The following is a 19,367-nucleotide window of genomic DNA, read 5'->3' as shown; positions in this document are numbered from 1 at the left end:
CCTGGATCTGACTTCCACCCTGGGAGTCAGCAGACTCTCTGTGAAGAGCCAGAGAGCGAATATTTTAGGTTTGTGGGCCACCTGGTCCTGAGAACCCTCAGCTGCGCTGCTGTAGTTTGGAAGCAGCCATTGGTGATATGCACTGGAGGGGACAGACTGTGTTCCAATAAAACTTTATTTAAAAGCCCAGTGGGAAGATGGCGGAGGAGTAGGAGGACACGCTCGCCCTCTCCCACAAACACAACAAAAAAAGCACATCTACAGAATAAATGACTCGCACAGAACAGCAACCAATCGCTGGCAGAGGAACCTAAACTCCAATAACGGCAAGAAATTCGTGACATTATTGGGCAGAACAGGAGAAAAGAGGAGAGTGAGGGAAGGTGAATCCGAGCGGGACGGGCGCTCCCGAAAGGGAACTGCGGAGGAGAAAGGGATCCCGCACCCTGGAAAGTCACCTACCGGGCGAAAGATCAAACGAACCGGAGGAATCTCCAGATGCAGAGAAGAGTGTAGCAGTAAGTTGGAGTGCGGAGAAGCCGATCAAGAACCCAACGGACCATCTGAACTACGGGCACAGTCACCAAAAATTGAGACGCCTGGGTGGGGGCTGGGCACGAGTCTTCGCCTCTGAAGGTTAGTCCCCGGGAAAGGGCCAGGGGACGCCGGGTGGGGGCTGGGCACCGAGACCTCGCCGCCGAAGGTTAGTCCCCAGAGGGGGCCGGGGGACGCCGGGTGGGGGCTGGGCACCGAGACCTCGCCGCCGAAGGTTAACTCCTGAGAAAGGGCCGGGGGACACCTGGGAGGGGGCTGGGCACCGAGACCTCGCCGCCGAAAGTTGGTCCCCGAGAGGGGGCCGGGGGACGCCTGGGTGCTGGGTGGGGGCTGGGCACCGAGACCTCGCCGCAGAAGGTTGGTCCCCAAGAAAGGGCCGGGGGGCGCCGCCTGGGTGGGGGCTGGGCACCGAGACCTCGGCTCCAGAGATTAGTCCCCGGGCTAGGGGGGCGGGGCAGAGCGGAAACTGCTTGGGAGGTCTAGAAACCAGTTGATGGGGCAGAGACTGCCTGGGAGACTAGAAAACAAAGCTGTCGCAGAGGAAGGGAGCAATACTCCAGGAGTGGGGAAGGGGAAAGCCACATCAGAGGGAACCTGGGAGAAGAGCCTGGTCTACGCCGGTGCTGGGGAGGGGAGAGAAGAAGGGGTGGGTCCCCATAGAATACCCCCCACGCCACAGCAAGCTTACAGGCCCACTAGCTAGCTGAAAACTGTGCTTCCCAGTGCATCCCCTCCCCCCACCCCCGCCACGCCCTACGCTCTCACAGACCTGGGGCTGCCTGCCATCCAGGAGGGCTGGCCTCAACAATTGCCTGAAGCCTACCACCGCAGGGGCTGTCCCTGCACAGGCCTGCTTGCCCTTTGGAGGGGCTACACTTCCGCAGAGCAGCACCAAACAGCACCAGCCCCCGAGAAAAGGCCTGCAGCCTAGAAAAGCTAGAACAAGCTTAGCCAGGCTGTAAATAGATCGGCCTAATTCTCGGACGGTTTTTCTGAGTCGGGTTGCCCCGGGGAGGAGCCTCTTCGGTTTCCAACGGCCCTGCTACCCGCCCAAGCCCCCAGGGGATGCTATAGTGGACCAGCTGCATAGGACTGCCAGCTCCAGGCAGGACCCCCTGCAGCCCAGAAAAGCTGCAACAAGCTCAGCCAGACTGTGAAAAGATCCACCTACATTCTCAGGCTGTCATTCTGAGTTGGGCTGCCCTAGGGAAGAGCCTCTCAGGTTCTCAGTGCCCCAGATAGCTGCTCCAGCCCCCAGGGGGTGATGCACCCCTAAAGAGCAGCTGCCCAACACCGCCAACCCCCTGCAAGAACCCCACAGCCTAAAAACACCAGAGCAAGCTCTGCATGACCAAGTGAAATCTGCTACCATCGCGGTGTGGACCTCTCAGTCCTGTCTGCCCTCAGGAAGTCCTCCTTTGCTTCAAAAAAACACTGTTAGCCCCATCAACACTCCAGAAAAGCCACACTGCCTCAAAAAAGATTGACCAACAACGCCAGCCCTCAGGAAATATTCCACAGCAGTGACAAGGCAAACACTGCCCCATCACGGAGAGTACAACTCCCTCAGGAGAAAGAAAACAACAAGCAAGATGAAGAAGCTGAGAAACCACCCCCAGTCAAACCAACAGGAGAACTCACCTAAAACAGTCAACAATGAAACAGATCTCGGCAGTCTGACAGACCTGGAGTTCAAAAGAGAAATAATGAAAATACTGAAGGAATTAAGAGAAGATATGAACAGTAATGCAGATACCCTCAGAAAGGAACTAGAAAATATAAGGAGGAGCCAAGAAAAACTAGAACATTCATTTGCAGAGATGCAAACTGAACTAGGGGCAGTAAAAACCAGAATGAATAATGCAGAAGAACGAATCAGTGATATGGAAGATAGAATAATGGAAATCACTCAATCTGGTCAACAGACAGAAAACCGAATCAAAAAACTGGAAAGCAATATAAGAGACCTATGGGATAATATAAAGCGGGCCAATCTACGCATAATAGGAATTCCAGAAGGAGTAGAAAAAGATAAGGGAATGGAAAATATATTTGAAGAAATTATTGCTGGAAACTTTCCAAGTCTAAAGGATACTGGATTCAAGATACAAGAAGCACAGAGGGCCCCAAACAAACTGAACCCAAACAGACCCACACCAAGACACATCATAATAAAAATGGCAAAAGTTAGTGATAAAGAGAGGATCCTAAAGGCAGCAAGAGAAAAACAGAATGTTACCTACAAGGGAACCCCCATAAGAATATCAGCTGATTTCTCTACAGAAACACTACAGGCCAGGAGGGAATGGCAAGAGATATTTAAAGTGCTCAAAGGAAAAAATATGCAACCTAGAATACTCTATCCAGCAAAAATATCATTTAAAATAGAAGGGGAAATAAAAATTTTTCCCAACAAACAAAAACTTAAAGAATACAGCAACACAAAACCCAGGTTAAAGGAAATATTGAAAGGGCTTCTCTAAACCAAAAAGAAAGAAAGGAAAGGGAAGAAAAAAGAAAAGAAAAAAAAAAAGAAGAAGAAGAAGAAGAGGAAGAACTAGGACTGAGGAAACTGCAATCAGAGAGCAGTCACTCAAATAAGCCAGCATACAGATTTAATCATGAACATGCTTCAAACAAAATAAAAATTAAAAAGAAAAAAATAAAAAAGAGTCATCAAAACCATAAAATGTGGGCAAGGGATGTCAGGAGGTAAATAACCCTTTTTGTTTATATGTATGTCTCTCTTCTTAATTTTAATATAGTAATGAAGTGTTTGAACTTACAGGACCATCAGGCTAAAACACACATGTATGGGAAGGGGTTAGCATACTTAAAAAACAGGGCAACCACAAGCCAAAACCAAATATTGCATTTGCAAAAAATGAAAAAAAAAACACTCAAGCAGATAATAACAGGAGACCATCCAACCAAAAAAAAAAAAAAAAATGGAGAACCATAGAATCAACTGGAACACGAGATTCAAATGGCAATAAAGAATCATCTATCAATTATCACCTTAAATGTCAATGGACTGAATGCCCCAATCAAAAGACACAGAGTGGCTGAGTGGATAAAAAGGCAAAAACCTTCAATATGCTGCCTACAAGAAACTCACCTTAGGACAAAAGATACATATAGATTGAAAGTGAAAGGGTGGGGAAAAATATTTCACGCCAATAGACATGACAGAAAAGCAGGAGTCGCAACGCTCATATCAGACAAAATAGACTTTAAAACAAAAGACATAAAGAAAGACAAAGAAGGACACTATTTAAGGGATCCATCCAAGGAGAGGATGTTACTATTGTCAACATATATGCCCCAAATACAGGAGCACCCAGATACATACAACAAATATTAACTGACATAAAGGGAGATATTGATGAGAATACAATCATAGTAGGAGACCTAAATACCCCCCTCACATCAATGGACAGATCCTCTAGACAGAAAACCAATAAAGCAACAGAGATCCTAAAGGAAACAATAGAAAAGTTAGACTTCATTGATATCTTAAGGACACTACATCCAAAAAAAGCAGAATACACATTCTTCTCAAATGCTCATGGAACATTCTCAAGAATCGACCACATATTGGGACACAAAGCTAACCTCAATAAATTTAGGAGCGTAGAAATTATCTCAAGTATCTTCTCTGCCCACAATGCCATGAAATTAGAAATCAACCATGGGAAAAGCAAAGAGAAAAAACCTACTCCATGGAGACTAAACAACATGCTACTAAAAAACCAATGGGTCAATGAGGAAATCAAGAAGGAAATTAAAAACTACCTTGAAACAAATGATAATGAAGACACAACCTCTCAAAATCTATGGGATGCTGCGAAAGCAGTGCTCAGAGGGAAATTTATAGCAATCCAGGCCTTTCTCAAAAAAGAAGAAAGATCCCAAATTGACAACTTAACCCTCCACCTAAACGAATTAGAAAAAGAAGAACAAAAAAGTCCTAAAGTCAGCAGAAGGAAGGAAATTATAAAGATCAAAGAAGAAATCAATAAAATAGAGACTCAAAAAACAATAGAGAAAATTAATAACACCAAGAGCTGGTTCTTTGAAAAGGTGAACAAAATTGACAAACCCCTGGCCAGACTCACTAAAAAGAGGAGAGAAAGAACCCAAATAACCAAAATTATAAATGAAAAAGGAGAAATCACAACGGATACAGCAGAAATACAAAAAACCATAAGAGAATACTATGAACAACTGTATGGCAACAAGTTTGACAATCTGGAAGAAATGGACAATTTTCTAGAATCTTACAGCCTGCCAAAACTGAATCAAGCAGAAACAGACCAACTGAACAGACCGATCACTAGAAATGAAATTGAAGAGGTCATAAAATCACTCCCTACAAATAAAAGTCCAGGACCAGATGGCTTCACAGGTGAATTTTACCAAACATATAAAGAGGAATTGGTGCCCATCCTCCTTAAACTCTTTCAAAAGGTTGAAGAAGAAGGAATACTCCCAAAGACATTCTATGAGGCCACCATCACCCTCATTCCAAAACCAGACAGAGATACCACCAAAAAAGAAAACTATCGCCCAATATCATTGATGAATATAGATGCAAAAATTCTCAACAAAATCTTAGCCAACCGAATACAACAACATATCAAAAAAATTATACACCATGACCAGGTTGGGTTCATCCCAGGTTCACAAGGATGGTTCAACATACGCAAATCAATCAGCATCATACACCACATTAACAAAAAAAAGGTCAAAAATCATATGATCATCTCAATAGACGCAGAAAAAGCATTTGACAAGGTTCAACATCCATTCATGATCAAGACCCTCGCCAAAGTGGGTATAGAGGGAACGTTCCTGAATATAATCAAAGCCATTTATGATAAACCCACAGCAAATATAATCCTCAATGGGGAAAAACTGAAAGCCTTCTCACTCAAATCTGGAACAAGACGGGGATGCCCACTCTCACCACTGCTCTTCAACATCGTTTTGGAAGTCTTAGCCACAGCAATTAGACAAACAAAAGAAATAAAAGGCATCCATATAGGAAGAGAAGAGATCAAACTGTCACTGTATGCAGATGATATGATACTATACCTAGAAAACCCTAAGGACTCAACCCCAAAACTCCTTGAACTGATTAATAAATTCAGCAAAGTGGCAGGATATAAGATTAACATTCAGAAGTCAGTTGCATTTCTGTATACCAGCAATGAAACATTAGAAAAGGAATACAAAAAAATGATACCTTTTAAAATTGTACCTCACAAAATCAAATACCTCGGAATACACCTGACCAAAGAGGTAAAGGACCTATATGCCGAGAACTATAAAACCTTAATCAAAGAGATCAAAGAAGATGTAAAGAAATGGAAAGATATTCCATGTTCCTGGATTGGAAAAATCAATATTGTGAAAATGGCCATCCTACCCAAAGCAATCTACAGATTCAATGCAATCCCTATCAAATTACCCATGACATTGTTCACAGAACTAGAACAAACAATCCAAACATTTATATGGAACCACAAAAGACCCAGAATCGCCAAAGCAATCCTGAGAAACAAAAACCAAGCAGGAGGCATCACTCTCCCAGACTTCAAGAAATACTACAAAGCCACAGTCATCAAAACAGTGTGGTACTGGTACCAAAACAGACAGACAGACCAGTGGAACAGAATCGAGAATCCGGAAATAAACCCTGACACCTATGGTCAATTAATCTTTGACAAGGGAGGCAAGAACATCAAATGGGAAAAGGAAAGTCTATTCAGCAAGCATTGCTGGGAAACCTGGACAGCTGCATGCAAAGCAATGAAACTAGAACACACCCTCACACCATGCACAAAAATAAACTCCAAATGGCTGAAAGACTTAAATATACGACAGGACACCATCAAACTCCTAGAAGAAAACATAGGCAAAACACTCTCTGACATCAACATCATGAATATTTTCTCAGGTCAGTCTCCCAAAGCAATAGAAATTAGAGCAAAAATAAACCCATGGGACCTCATCAAACTGAAAAGCTTTTGCACAGCAAAGGAAACCAAAAAGAAAACAAAAAGACAACTTACAGAATGGGAGAAAATAGTTTCAAATGATGCAACTGACAAGGGCTTAATCTCTAGAATATACAAGCAACTTATACAACTCAACAGCAAAAAAACCAATCAATCAATGGAAAAATGGGCAAAAGACCTGAATAGACATTTCTCCAAGGAAGATATACAGATGGCCAACAAACACATGAAAAAATGCTCAACATCCCTGATTATAAGAGAAATGCAAATCAAAACTACCATGAGATACCACCTCACACCAGTCAGAATGGCCATCATTAATAAATCCACAAATAACAAGTGCTGGAGGGGCTGTGGAGAAAAGGGAACCCTCCTGCACTGTTGGTGGGAATGTAAACTGGTACAGCCACTATGGAGAACAGTTTGGAGATACCTTAGAAATCTATACATAGAACTTCCATATGACCCCGCAATCCCACTCTTGGGCATCTATCCGGACAAAGCTCTACTTAAAAGAGACACATGCACCCGCATGTTCATTGCAGCCCTATTCACAATAGCCAGGACATGGAAACAATCCAAATGTCCATCGACAGATGATTGGATTCGGAAGAGGTGGTATATATATACAATGGAATACTACTCAGCCATAAAAAAGGATGACATAATGCCATTTGCAGCAACATGGATGGAACTAGAGACTCTCATACTGAGTGAAATGAGCCAGAAAGACAAAGACAAATACCATATGATATCACTTATAACTGGAATCTAATATCCAGCACAAATGAACATCTCCTCAGAAAAGAAAATCATGGACTTGGAGAAGAGACTTGTGGTTGCCTGATGGGAGGGGGAGGGAGTGGGAGGGATAGGGAGCTTGGGCTTATCAGACACAACCTAGAATAGATTTATAAGGAGATCCTGCTGAATAGCATTGAGAACTATGTCTAGATACTCATGTCGCAACAGAAGAAAGGGTGGGGGAAAAAAACTGTAACTGCAATGTATACATCTAAGGATGACCTGACCCCCTTGCTGTACAGTGGGAAAATAATAAAAAAAAATAAAATAAAATAAAATAAAAGCCCAGTGGCCCTGCCAGGCCCTGCCCTTGAGTGACAGTTCCCCAGCTGCGGTGTGCAAGCCCTTGTCTCTAGAAACACTGGATCAAGTTGGAAGGTTTTGCATGTCCGCGAGCCCCTGGCTCCTGACAAAAGGGCACACTCTCCTGAAAAGGAATTTAGAATATAAATGGTAAAAATGATCCAGGGGCCGGAAGTGCCTTGGCAGAGCTGTGAGGAAATCTTTCAGGAAGAATGCAGGGGATATTGATGCTCTCCGTGCCTGATGTGAGTAGGAAGTCAGAGGGTGGGGGGTGGGGGGGTGCAAGACCTTGAGGACAAAGCAAACTGTAAGGTGGAGCCAGAGAGTCAAGCTCTTTTTGAGAAGAAACTGGAGATCTCAGCCTTGAATGTTCAAAACAGAGGCGCTGACTATGTTATGATATCTTGAATGTCCCCAAGACACAAACTTGTACACAGAAACTTCTATTTTATCTCATCGTGGCAGACACACATGCTGAATATTGCATGAGGAACACAAAGAGATCGGAACTGCATACAAGTCTGGAAGGGAAGCCCAAATGAGTAGTTTAAAAATTGGGAGTTTTGTTCAAGGCTCAGCAGTAAGGAACACAACCAGTATCCATGAGGATGCAGATTTGATCTGCGGCCTTGGTCAGTGGGCGAAGGATCTAGCATGGCCGAGAGCTGTAGCAGTGGAGGTTGCAGATGAGGCTCAGATCCCACATTGCTGTGGCTGTGGTGTATGTAGGCCAGCAGCCGCAGCTCTGATTCGACCCCTAGCCTGGGAATTTCCAAATGCCATGGGTGGGACCCTAAAAAGACAAAAAAAAAAGGGAAAAAAAAGGGGAAAAAATGGCCTAGAGGAGTTTCCTGGTGGCTCAGCAGTTTAAGGACCGGGTGTGGTCACTGCTGTGGCACAGGCTCAATCCCTGGCCCAGGAAGCTCCACAGCCAAAAATAAACAAGTAAAAACAAAAATAAAGAAAGAGGGAGTTCCCGTCGTGGCCCAGTGGTTAACGAATCCGACTAGGAACCATGAGGTTGCGGGTTCGGTCCCTGCCCTTGCTCAGTGGGTTAAAGATCCGGCGTTGCCGTGAGCTGTGGTGTAGGTTGCACACGCGGCTCGGATCCTGCGTTGCTGTGGCTCTGGCGTAGGCTGGTGGCTACAGCTCCGATTCAACCCCTAGCCTGGGAACCTCCATATACCGCGGGAGCGGCCCAAGAAATAGCAACAACAACAACAACAGCAAAAGACAAAAGACAAAAAAAAAAAAAAAAAAAGAAAGAAAGAAATAAAAATTGGCCTGAGATGTTTATAATTCATCCATTACTTCTTGGTGATAGAAAAGATGGAGGTGAGGGTAGGGTGAGAAAAGATACATTGCCACCAAGAAGAAAAGGCCAGGGAGCTCCCGTCGTGGCTCAGTAGTTAGTGAATCTGACTAGGAACCATGAGGTTTCAGGTTTGATCCCTGGCCTCGCTCAGTGGGTTAAGGATCCAAAGTTGCCATGAGCTACGTATAGGTTGCAGACGTGTCTTGGATCCTGCGTGGCTGTGGCTGTGGCTGTGGCTGTGGCTGTGGCTGTGGCTGTGGCTGTGGTGTAGGCCGGCAGCTTTAGCTCTGATTAGACCCCTAGCCTGGGAACCTCTATATGCCACAGAAAGAAATACGCGTGGTGCCATCACCCCAGATGTGCTGTGTCGCATTCTTAAGCATTTAATAGTCTTGCACACACCTTTTTTTTTTTTCAGTCTCCCCAAAAGGTAAGTTCTATTCATGACTGTCACTCACGGCGGGCTCACAGGGGGCCAGATCCTATTCCGATACTTATGAGTATTAACTCATTGAAGCCGTTCAAAATGCCCTTAGGCGGGGGGGCTATAATTATCCCTGTCTTATCGATGAAGAAACAGACCAGAGGGTTTGAAACACTTGCCAGAGGTCATGCTGAGGGTGAGCAGGTGAGCTGGGATGCAGACCCCAGCAGGGCGGCCCGCCCCCGTGCTCCGCAGCAGTGCGCTGCCGTCTACCAGCGCCTGATCCTAAGGCTCCATGAAAAGCCACTGTCGTTTGGATTTGGTTCTGGTTTTCACTGCTCTACATCCAAGACCTAGAACAGTGCCTGGAGCTCAATATATGTTCGGGAAATGAATGAATAAGTCCGTCAGCAGCCTCTTGGTTGAGGACATAGTGGGGGTGAGACTGGAGCTGCGGAAGGCTTCAGAATGGTAGACGCTGCCCGGGACCAGAAGTCAGGCTCCCGGGTTCCTGGCGTCTGCTCATCGCTTTGTTCTCTGGTTTGATTTCTTCATTTGTCCATCTGAAGATATCCTGCCTCCCACATCACAGGGCTGCTGTGGGAAGCAAATGATATGATGTATGTGACATCCCTTTGAAAGAAACTGGAGAATGCTATACAAATATATAATTACATACATGTATACAATTATATATGTAATTATTCTAGGCCATTCCCATAATGATATAATAGTAATTGCTACTCAGGGCAGGTGGGGACTGCATTGCTACATATTCAAAATCCTGCTTCTGCCAGGGCTCTGTCTTAGAACAGCACACTCTCAGCAGCCAGAAAGCCCAGAAGGCTGCGTGTGGATGGATGAAGGGCCCGGCTGATGGCGAACGAATTCAAGGTCCATGTGCGACCGTCAGTGCTGTGGTTTCCCACAGTATTTCTGCTACTTGGAGTGATTCCTGAAGGTTGCAGTTTTAGGCAAGATTCAACATTCATCTGGGTTATAGACGACAACAGGTTATCTGGGTTAAGAGTCTGACGTCCTGCTAGCTTTGTTCTGATTATATGTTAGTTACCTTCACACCTCTTCATATGTTACAGTGGAGACGGGACGCACGGTCAATTCACAGAGCACTGGAGCTTCCAGACAGAGGGGGAATGGGGAGGGGGAGAGAGATGGAGGGAGGGGGAGAGAGATGGAGGGAGGGGGAGAGAGATGGAGGGAGGGGGAGAGAGATGGAGGGAGGGGAGAAGGAGGGAGAAAGGAAAGAAGGGAGGGAGGAAAAGGATTTTCTGATATTTTAGCCATTCTCTTTATCATTCACGCAAAATCACCAGCTCTGTTGTGCCTGGGCCATGTGACAGGGTCCTGGGTGTGACTTGTCCCACGATATCAGTCTCCACTCTCAGAACTACATCCCGTCAGGGAATGTTTTCCATAGGGGTGGTAGAAATGTGTCCGGTTCCAAGATCTATATTATTTCTATATGAGAAAAAGGCTGATTGTCCTCCCATTTTTCATCCAACTAGTGTTATTTATTTTATTTATATATTTACTCTTATACAATGATTTTTTTTTCCCATTATATCTGGTTTACCGTGTTCTGTCAATTTTCTGCTGCACAGCGAGGGGACCCAGTCACACATACATGTACACATTCTTTTTTCACACATTCTCAGGCTCCATTGTAAGTGCCTAGACAGAGTTCCCAGTGCTACACAGTGGGATGGATTGGGAGCTTGGGGTTCATAGATGCAGACTATTGCCTGTGGAATGGAGAAGCCACTAGTGTTATTTTGATGAACCACCTTCAGACTGGAGAAGCTGGGGGTGGCAAGGGCTGGGTGTGTGCAGGCAGAAGAAGGATGCATTTCCAGTGACAAGGCATGAACAGGATTATCAGGGAGCAAGACCCACACGGGAGAAGTGCGCTGTGTCCTGTGGACCAGGTATGCCTTGGGAACCCAGGAAGAGCAGAGAGCAGTGTGGGCTGGGGGCCACCAGCCTCTTCCCGGGCTCCAAGGCTCCTAAAGGCTCAGGGCCACAGAGTCACCTTGCAGGGCAGAACAGCATTCTCCGCCCCCTTCCTCTCACACGGGCTTGACCCACAATCTCATTTTCCTCTGAAGGAGCAAAGTGGCTATCAGAACACGTCCACTACGACCGGGACACCCAAAGCATCTGACTCTCGGACGCACGTCCACAAAGCTGACATTTGCATTCTATTCTGGAAAGTTATTTGGGAAAACAAAAGGAAGAGGAAAGGTCGGTGACACTGATTTGTGGTCTGCATGGAGGAAAATGTGAGCTCAGTACATCGTAGGAAAATATTCCATTCATTCCCTGTCTTTCAGGCGGGAGAGCCTGGCGGGGAGTTTCTACCTAACAGCAAATACTGCAAATCAGCCAAAGATGGCAAAGAATCGGAGTTCCTGTCGTGGCAGAGCAGTTAACGAACCTGCCTAGCATCCATGAGGACGTGGGTTCAATCCCTGGCCTCACTCAGTGGGTTAAGGATCCAGCGTTGCCATGAGCTGTGGTGTGGGTCGCAGACGCGGCTCAGATCCCACGTTGCTGTGGCTGTGGCGTAGGCCTGTGGTTACAGCTTTGATTCAGCCCCTAGCCTGGGAACATCAATATGCCGCAGATGTGGCTCTAAAGAGAAAAAAAAAAAAAAAAAAGACACACACACAAAAAAGATGGCAAAGAATCAGAAATTACACCCCCCCCCCCCAGGAATTAAGGCCACTCACTGTCAGAAGTCACCAAACCTGTATTTCCAGGGCCTCCTCTTTCACTCTCCATCTTCCAGATTGGCCTGCAGCCCCAAAAGGGTCCGGGCTTGGCTCTGATCCCTTTCAATCTGAGTGAAACCTGTAAGAGGTCTCTCCACCGTTTTCTAGCATCAGCGCTGCTCCCTGAGTTCATCCTTTCTTTGTGTTGAGAAAGGTCCCCGCTGCTTTCCAACCTGGCCGGGCTCCTGGGGGGGCGGCGGTGGGGGCAAGGAGGGGAAAAGTCGCTGATGTGCTGATGTAATAACCCAGATTGGGTTTTGCTGCCGGTGGCAATAGAGACCTGAGACCCGAGGATGCTGGCTGGCGCACAGCCTTGCTGCTGGCTGGCGGCATTTGCTGCACAGGGAGGCCGGGCGGATGCCTCAGAGGACCGGCCTTTAAAATAGTCTGAGTTGGGAGTTCCCGTCGTGGCGCAGTGGTTAACGAATCCGACTAGGAACCATGAGGTTGCGGGTTCGGTCCCTGCCCTTGCTCAGTGGGTTAACGATCCGGCGTTGCCGTGAGCTGTGGTGTAGGTTGCACACGCGGCTCGGATCCTGCGTTGCTGTGGCTCTGGCGTAGGCCGGTGGCTGCAGCTCCGATTCGACCCCTAGCCTGGGAACCTCCATATGCCGCGGGAGCGGCCCAAAGAAATAGCAAAAAGACAAAAAATAATAATAATAAAAATAAAAAAAATAAAATAGTCTGAGTCTTTGCAGGAAGGGCTCAGGCTTTGCCCTAGGAAGCTACTCTTGGCAACACATCCCCAGGGGATGTCAGGCTGCCTCTTTATGCCTTGGTCTCTGTCTCTCTCTCCCTAAGGAGCGGCCATTTCTACTCTGTATCTAACAAGACTTATTCTCTGCACCGGCCTGGAGGTATCTCATGGCACAGCCTCCTCAGGCTTCTTTAGCTGTGCCTCCAGCATCCCCCCTCCTCAGTCCTGGACACGGTCCTCCTTCCCCGGCCAGGCTAGCCCTTGCGTCCTCTCACTTGGGAAGTCCCTCCCTTTGCCCTCTCTCTGGATGCATCTCAGTGACATCTCCCTGCAGCCTGAGAGGGTGCGGGCCAACACAAACAGTCATCAGGTCTGGCTATTTGCTTTTTTCTTGGTGCAAAGGTGGAGAAAAAGCGTGGTGAGTGCACCACCACCGGCATGAGCCCCGAAGCATAAGGACCCATCCATGGACAGAGCCCAGCCTGCCAGCCAGCCCCGCTGGGAGAGGACCCTCCTGCAGGCTTCTTGTCAGTTTCCATGGAGAAACAAGATGGCTTTTTGTTATTGTTGTTGTTGCTTTTGAGGGCCACGCCCGCGGCATATGGAGGTTCCCAGGCTAGGGGTCAAATCAGAGTTGCAGCTTCCAGCCTACACCACAGCCACAGCAACATGGGAAACAAGCCACATCTGCGACCTACACTACAACTCACAACAACGCTGGATCCTTAGCCCACTGAGCGAGGCCGAGGATTGAACCCACATCCTCATGGATCCAAGTCAGGTTCGTTAACGGCTGAGCCATGACGGGTACTCCCAAGATGGCATTTTTAAAATGTGAACCAAAAAAAGTCCCCCTGTGATGGCCTGGGTTGTAAATCGATGTAGATTACAGAGGCCCCACAGGCCTTGTCCCTCTGAGCCATCACAAAGAGGGGGCGGGGGTGCCTTCAAGTTGCAGGTGCAGGATGCAGCCTGGAACCGCAACGGGGAGGAATTTTTAGGGGTTGGAGGGACCCAGGACCCATCCTGGTCCAGGGCCTGGAGGCTCTAGGAGTCACTTAAAACCCTACACATCTGGGAAGTAGTTTCCTCCTGCCAAAAGGAGGTGAAGCCCAAGCGATTTCGGGGGTGGGGGGTAGGGGGCAGGTAGCCCCGCAGTGTCCTTGCAGCCAGCAAGGACAGGAAGGGGAGGGGGACCAACGGCCCCCAACCCCACCACCCTGCCCCCACCACCTCCAGTGCTGCTGGACTTTCTCTGCCATGTGTGCTGAATCCAGAAAATTGCTTTCCTTTACATCATGGAGGCTGGGTTACTGCAATTTTACAATACAAAGGCGAGGAAGGCGAGCCCAGCCAGCTTCTTGAGACAGCAAGCAGGCAAGGGAGAGTTCCCTGGATTTTCCACCTTTTGTTAGATTTCAAGGACCTGTTTTTCCTCCCCGCCTCCCACCTTCCCTTCCTCCCTGCCACCCCACTTCTGTGATAATAAAAATCACCCACAGGGCCCTTGCTGTGTGCCAGGTACTATTCCAAGTGCTTTTCAGATCATTTAACCCTCAATACTCCATGAGGGAGGTTCTGTTTCCAGGCTGAGCCACCTCTGTTGGGGCAGCCCTGAGGTGCTTCAGTGCTGAGACCGCCTGGACTTGATGAAAGCTCAGAGAAAGGAAAGCACACTTCCTGCACCCCGGGGCCCTGCTCATGCCACGTCTGGCACCGCCAAGGTCAAGGCTGCTCTGGGAAGGGGTCTGCCTCCCCTCCATCCTTGGCTCTGCTCTGATCTTTGAGGTGAGGGACAGAGTCAGGCAGAAGGCAAGGGAGAAAACATCAGAAGATAATTTCCAGAGTTCCCGTTGTGGCTCAGCAGGTTAAGAATCCAGTATAGGCTCCGTGAGGACGCAGGTCCGATCCCTGGCCTCGCTCAGTGGGTTAAGGATCCGGCCTTGCCACAAGCTGTAGTGTAGGTCACAGATGTGGCCTGGATCCCTCGTTGCTGTGGCTGTGGTGTAGGCTGGCAGCTGTAGCTCCTATTCAACTCCCAGCCTGGGAACTTCCGGATGCCGTGGGTGCGGCCCTAAAAAAGAAGGAAGAGGAGGAGAAGATAATTTCCCTTCTTGGCAAAGTCCATGGTGGCAGCATCTCTTAACAGAGAACAAGGGGTTTCTGGATTTGGGTGCCATCTGGGCCACTAACTGCACCTGACACCTGACAGGTCACTTCCCCTCTGTGGGTTTCCACTTCTCCCATGGGGAGTTGATTTATATCACATTTTATTTTAGGGGCAAGGGGTGTTAGGGAGGGGTTCCTTCAACCCACCCTTGGCCCTCCTCTCGGCAGCAGACCTGCCCAGATTTGTGCTTTTAATAAATCCTTCCAAAGGCAGACTGTGTGCCTTCTATGGCGCTGGAGTTGGAGAATGTCAAACACAGACTCCCAGCTCACCAGGAAACTACAGTCCAGAGGGCAGAGGGCCGGGCAAGCAGATGAGACAGTGTTGGTGCATAATTAACAGGGATCATGAGGAAAGAACAGTAGGTCAGCTCAAGGGCAAATGCTCTAAAACTGTTGATGTGATTTGGGGTATATTCCCAAAAGAACTGAAAGCTGGGTGAGTTCCTATTGTGGCTCAGCAGAAACAAATCTGACTAATATCCATGAGGACGCAGGTTTGATCAATTGCTGGCCTTGCTCAGCGGGTTAAGGATCCGGTATTGCCATGAGCTATGGTGTCGGTCGAAGACTCAGCTCGGATCCTGCGTTGCTGTGGCTGTGGTGTAGGCCGGCAGCTATAGCTCTGATTTGACCCCTAGCCTGGGAACTCCCATATGCCACAGGTGCTGCCCTCAAAAGCAAAAAAGAAAAAAAAAAAGAATTGAAAGATGTGAAACTGGGACGAAAAGAGACCTCTGCTCACCTTTGTTGAAGGCAGCGAGATTCACCTTAGCCAAGAAGTGGTGGAAGCAACCCAGTGACCATTGACGGATGAAGGGATAAATAAAATGTGGTTTGTAAGTACTTTGGAATATTATTCAGCCTTAAAAAAGGAAGGGGATTCTGCTACCTGCTATATACATGGATGAACCTTGAGGACGTGGCACTAGGTAAGAAGGCAGTCACAAAAGGACACATACTATACAATGCTACTTGAACGAGAAACCTAGAATGGCTGTATTCCTGGCAACAGTAAGTGGAATGGTGGTTCCTACAGGCTGGGGGCAGCCGAGAATGGGGCGTCGTTTAGTGGATGTAGAGATCCAGTTCTGCAGGATGAAGAGTTCTAGAGGTGGGTGGTGATGATGGTTGTACCACAGTATGAATATACTTAAGGCTGCTGAAACGTATACCCTTAAAAGTGGTTAAGAGGGGAGCTCCTGCCATGGCACAGTGGGTTAAGAATCTGACTGAATCGGCTCATATTCAAAGCCACAGGTTCAATCCTAGCCTGGCGCAGTGGGTTAAAGGATCCAGCATTGCTGCAACCATGGCATAGCTTCAGTCCCTGGCCCAGGAACTTCTATATGTCTTGGGTGTGGCCATTAAAAAAAAAATCATTAAGAGGGTATATTTTATGTCAAGTATATTTTATCACAATTAAAAATAATTTTTGAGCTCCTTGAGTCTAGGTGTTAAAATAGAGACAAAGGTTTGGCATGGGCTGGGCTGCGGAAGCGCAGAGGAAGCCCTGGACCTGCCTCTACCGCCAGGTGTATGGAGTCTGCTTCATGGTCTCAAGGCCTGGCGTGCGCTCTTTTTTCACCAGGTGCTTTTGCCCTAAATATTCCCTTGGCTCAAATCCACTCAGCTCTCTCCTCAGATACCACCTCCTCAAAGAGCCCTCGCTGACACCACTAACTAAAAGGATGCTGCCGTCTGTGTGTGCTCACGCACACACACACACACACACTCACCACCTGGCCTCGCTGGATGTAACTTCAGCCTGCACTTACCACCATCTCCTAGGTAGGTTGGTAATTAGATATTGGTTTATTTGTTTCTTTCCTTTCTTTTTTTTTTTTTTTTGGCTTTTGTGTGTGTGTGTGTGTGTGTGTGTGTGTGTGTGTGTGTGTGTGTGTGTGTGCGTCTTTTCAGGGCTGCACCTGCAGCATATGGAGGAGGTTCCCAGGCTAGGGGTCTAATTGGAGCTGTAGCCGCTGGCCTACACCACAGCCACAGCAATGCAGGATCCGAGCTGAGTCTTCAACCTACACCACAGCTCATGGCAACGCCGGATCCTTAACCCACTGATTGAGGCCAGGGATCGAACCCACAACTGCATGGTTCCTAGTCGAATTCGTTTCTGCTGCACCATGCCAGGAACTCCTATTTGTTTCTTTTCTGATTCCTCCTTTAGGACGTCAGCTTCCCAGGACAAAGACTCTGTTCACTGTTCTCTCCCTTGAACCTCCCATCTTATAGGCGCTGATAGGGATTTTTTAAAAGAATGAAGATGAATAAACAGGAGAATGGCAGCTCCCCCACATGGCGGGGCCAAGCCTCCACTTTGGTGCTCCATCTGGTTACATGTCCTCCTCCCTGGCTTGTCTTCTTTGCATCTTTCTCTCTCAAGAACCTTTCAGGGAGGTGACGTCCGGTTGAAGATGGGATTTGAGCATCTGATTCTGAATCACAGCTAAATAATATCTCTTACAGAAGTCCCATTGTGGCTCAGGGGGTTAAGGACCCAACTAGTATCCATGAGGATTTGGGTTCGATCCCTAGCCTCACTCAGTGGGTTAAGGATCTGGCGTTGCCGAGAGCTATGGTGTACGTCACAGACGAGGCTCGGATCCAGGCGTTGCCATGGCAGTGGCATAGGCTGGCAGCTGCCGCTCTGTTTGACCCCTAGCGTGGGAACCTCCCCATGCTGCAGGTACGGCCCGTAAATAAAATAAAAAAATAAAATCTCTTAGCACCTCCTGCCCTTCAAGTTGACTTTACAGTTCAGACATGGGGAGAATGACAGACGGTGAATTGGGAGGGGAGAGTCAATTTTCTCCGACATCTATTTCAGTTTTAAAAATAGAATCATACCATTTTTGAGAAGGACAGGATCACCATGAGTTTGAAACAGGGCGATAACATCTAACTGCAGATGGAAGGCACGGCCTGCTGACTACCAGTCCCCTGGTGACATGGACTGGCCAGCGGTGTCCTCTTGGTCAAGCTTTACATAAAACCAGAGTACTAAGATATATTTTTGCTGAGGAGAAAGAACTGCTGGTGGCAGAGGGTCCCAGAAGAGAGGCCCAGGGACCCACAGGCAGGCACACAAGATTAGCTTTCCTCCTTACCTTTGCTCTGGAGCACCCACACCTGTGGTCCCCACACTGACTTTTATGAACTTGATGCTTAAAATTCCTCATGTTCAGCGTGTTTTAAGAGCTGTCATTCACCTCCTCCTCCAAATTAGGCTAAACCTGAAAAAGGCCAACTCTGAGTAACAATTCTAGGAAAAACGGAGGATAGAATGGAAATTTCGTTTGATTTTTCAAGGCGATGAAGCCAACTCTCATTAAATGCATCATTACTGTAATACTAATACGTTCTCCCTGGTTGTGCCTTAGAATACTACCGCTGGAATCCCAGACTCTATCTCCAGCATGGAAGGAACGCTAAAGGTCTCTGGGCTGGTGCATCTTGGGCCGTGGTTGCAAACATTTTGGAGATCATAAGACAATGTAACAGACTACAGTGAGGATTTGAACTTGAAACTGAGCAGAATTACATAGAGAGTACCACAGCGCCTTGCAAATAGTCAAGGTAAGCATGGCTTCATGAAGCTTTTTGTTCGGTTATATGTATAAATACGTATGTGTCTACTGCATTGCAATTTGAGCTGGGTTTCTTACTATGAGTGCTGACCAAAAACACATTTGAAATTTACTCCCCAGTCCATTTTCCACGAAGGGCTCAGCACTCCTATTTCTAGCCAACACTCAATCATTCCTTCATGCCTGAATTTATTGAGTGCCCATGGTGTGGAAGGCTCAGTGCTGCGTCCTGGGGAAACAAAGATGAATAGAGCACTGTGTTAGGCAGGGTCTGGCAGGAACCAGGTGGCACGCTCTAATTGGGTAATGCGAGGAGAGGTCGATAAAGGAGCTATTTATCTGGTGTGGAAAGGGTACAGGGAAACCTAAAGAGATAGTGCAGAGCCCGGGGGCTGTGAACGGCAGAGCCGGCGAGGAGCCGAGGGACATCTCAGCCTGGTTTTCCTCTCTCCTTCTCATCTCCTGCTGATCATCCAGACCCAGGGGCCGAGCGACGCAGGATGCAGAGGGTGGAGAGTTAACACAGAGGTCAGGCAGAAGTTAACCAGTACAAACACAATCCCTGCTCTCCAGGAATTCATATCTGATGGATGAGAAGGCATAAATATACTCAGACAAATCACAGGGATGTAACCCATGCCGGGAGAGGAGTATTAATGAGGATTTTTGGATGCACCTGGGAA

At 47.5% G+C, this 19,367-nt stretch overlaps 1 long non-coding RNA gene across 6 annotated transcripts in view; it reads left to right on the top strand.

Annotated features, from left to right (window-relative positions):
- Positions 1–378: 378 nt before the first annotated feature.
- Positions 379–19,367, top strand: part of LOC110255816 (uncharacterized) — a 40,727-nt gene continuing 21,738 nt past the window's right edge. Inside the window, exons 1-4 of one of the 6 annotated variants that reach the window (XR_014819555.1) lie at positions 379–636; positions 15,748–16,014; positions 16,728–16,873; positions 18,478–18,673. This is a non-coding gene — a long non-coding RNA (uncharacterized LOC110255816). Of the gene's footprint in view, positions 637–11,550; positions 11,687–15,747; positions 16,097–16,715; positions 16,874–18,477; positions 18,674–19,367 lie in introns of those variants that run through there. The other 5 variants (XR_014819554.1, XR_014819557.1, XR_014819558.1 and 2 more) reach the window with 5 other exon arrangements.

The sequence above is a fragment of the Sus scrofa genome, chromosome 11 (assembly GCF_054392235.1).
Source record: "Sus scrofa isolate SSC_HxYL_T2T_F1_AM1 chromosome 11, Sscrofa_HxYL_maternal_Yorkshire_Landrace_v2.0, whole genome shotgun sequence".
In the NCBI taxonomy this organism is placed as follows: domain Eukaryota; kingdom Metazoa; phylum Chordata; class Mammalia; order Artiodactyla; family Suidae; genus Sus; species Sus scrofa.
Note: the sequence above shows the minus strand (reverse complement) of the source record. Positions and strands in the feature narration are given on the sequence as shown.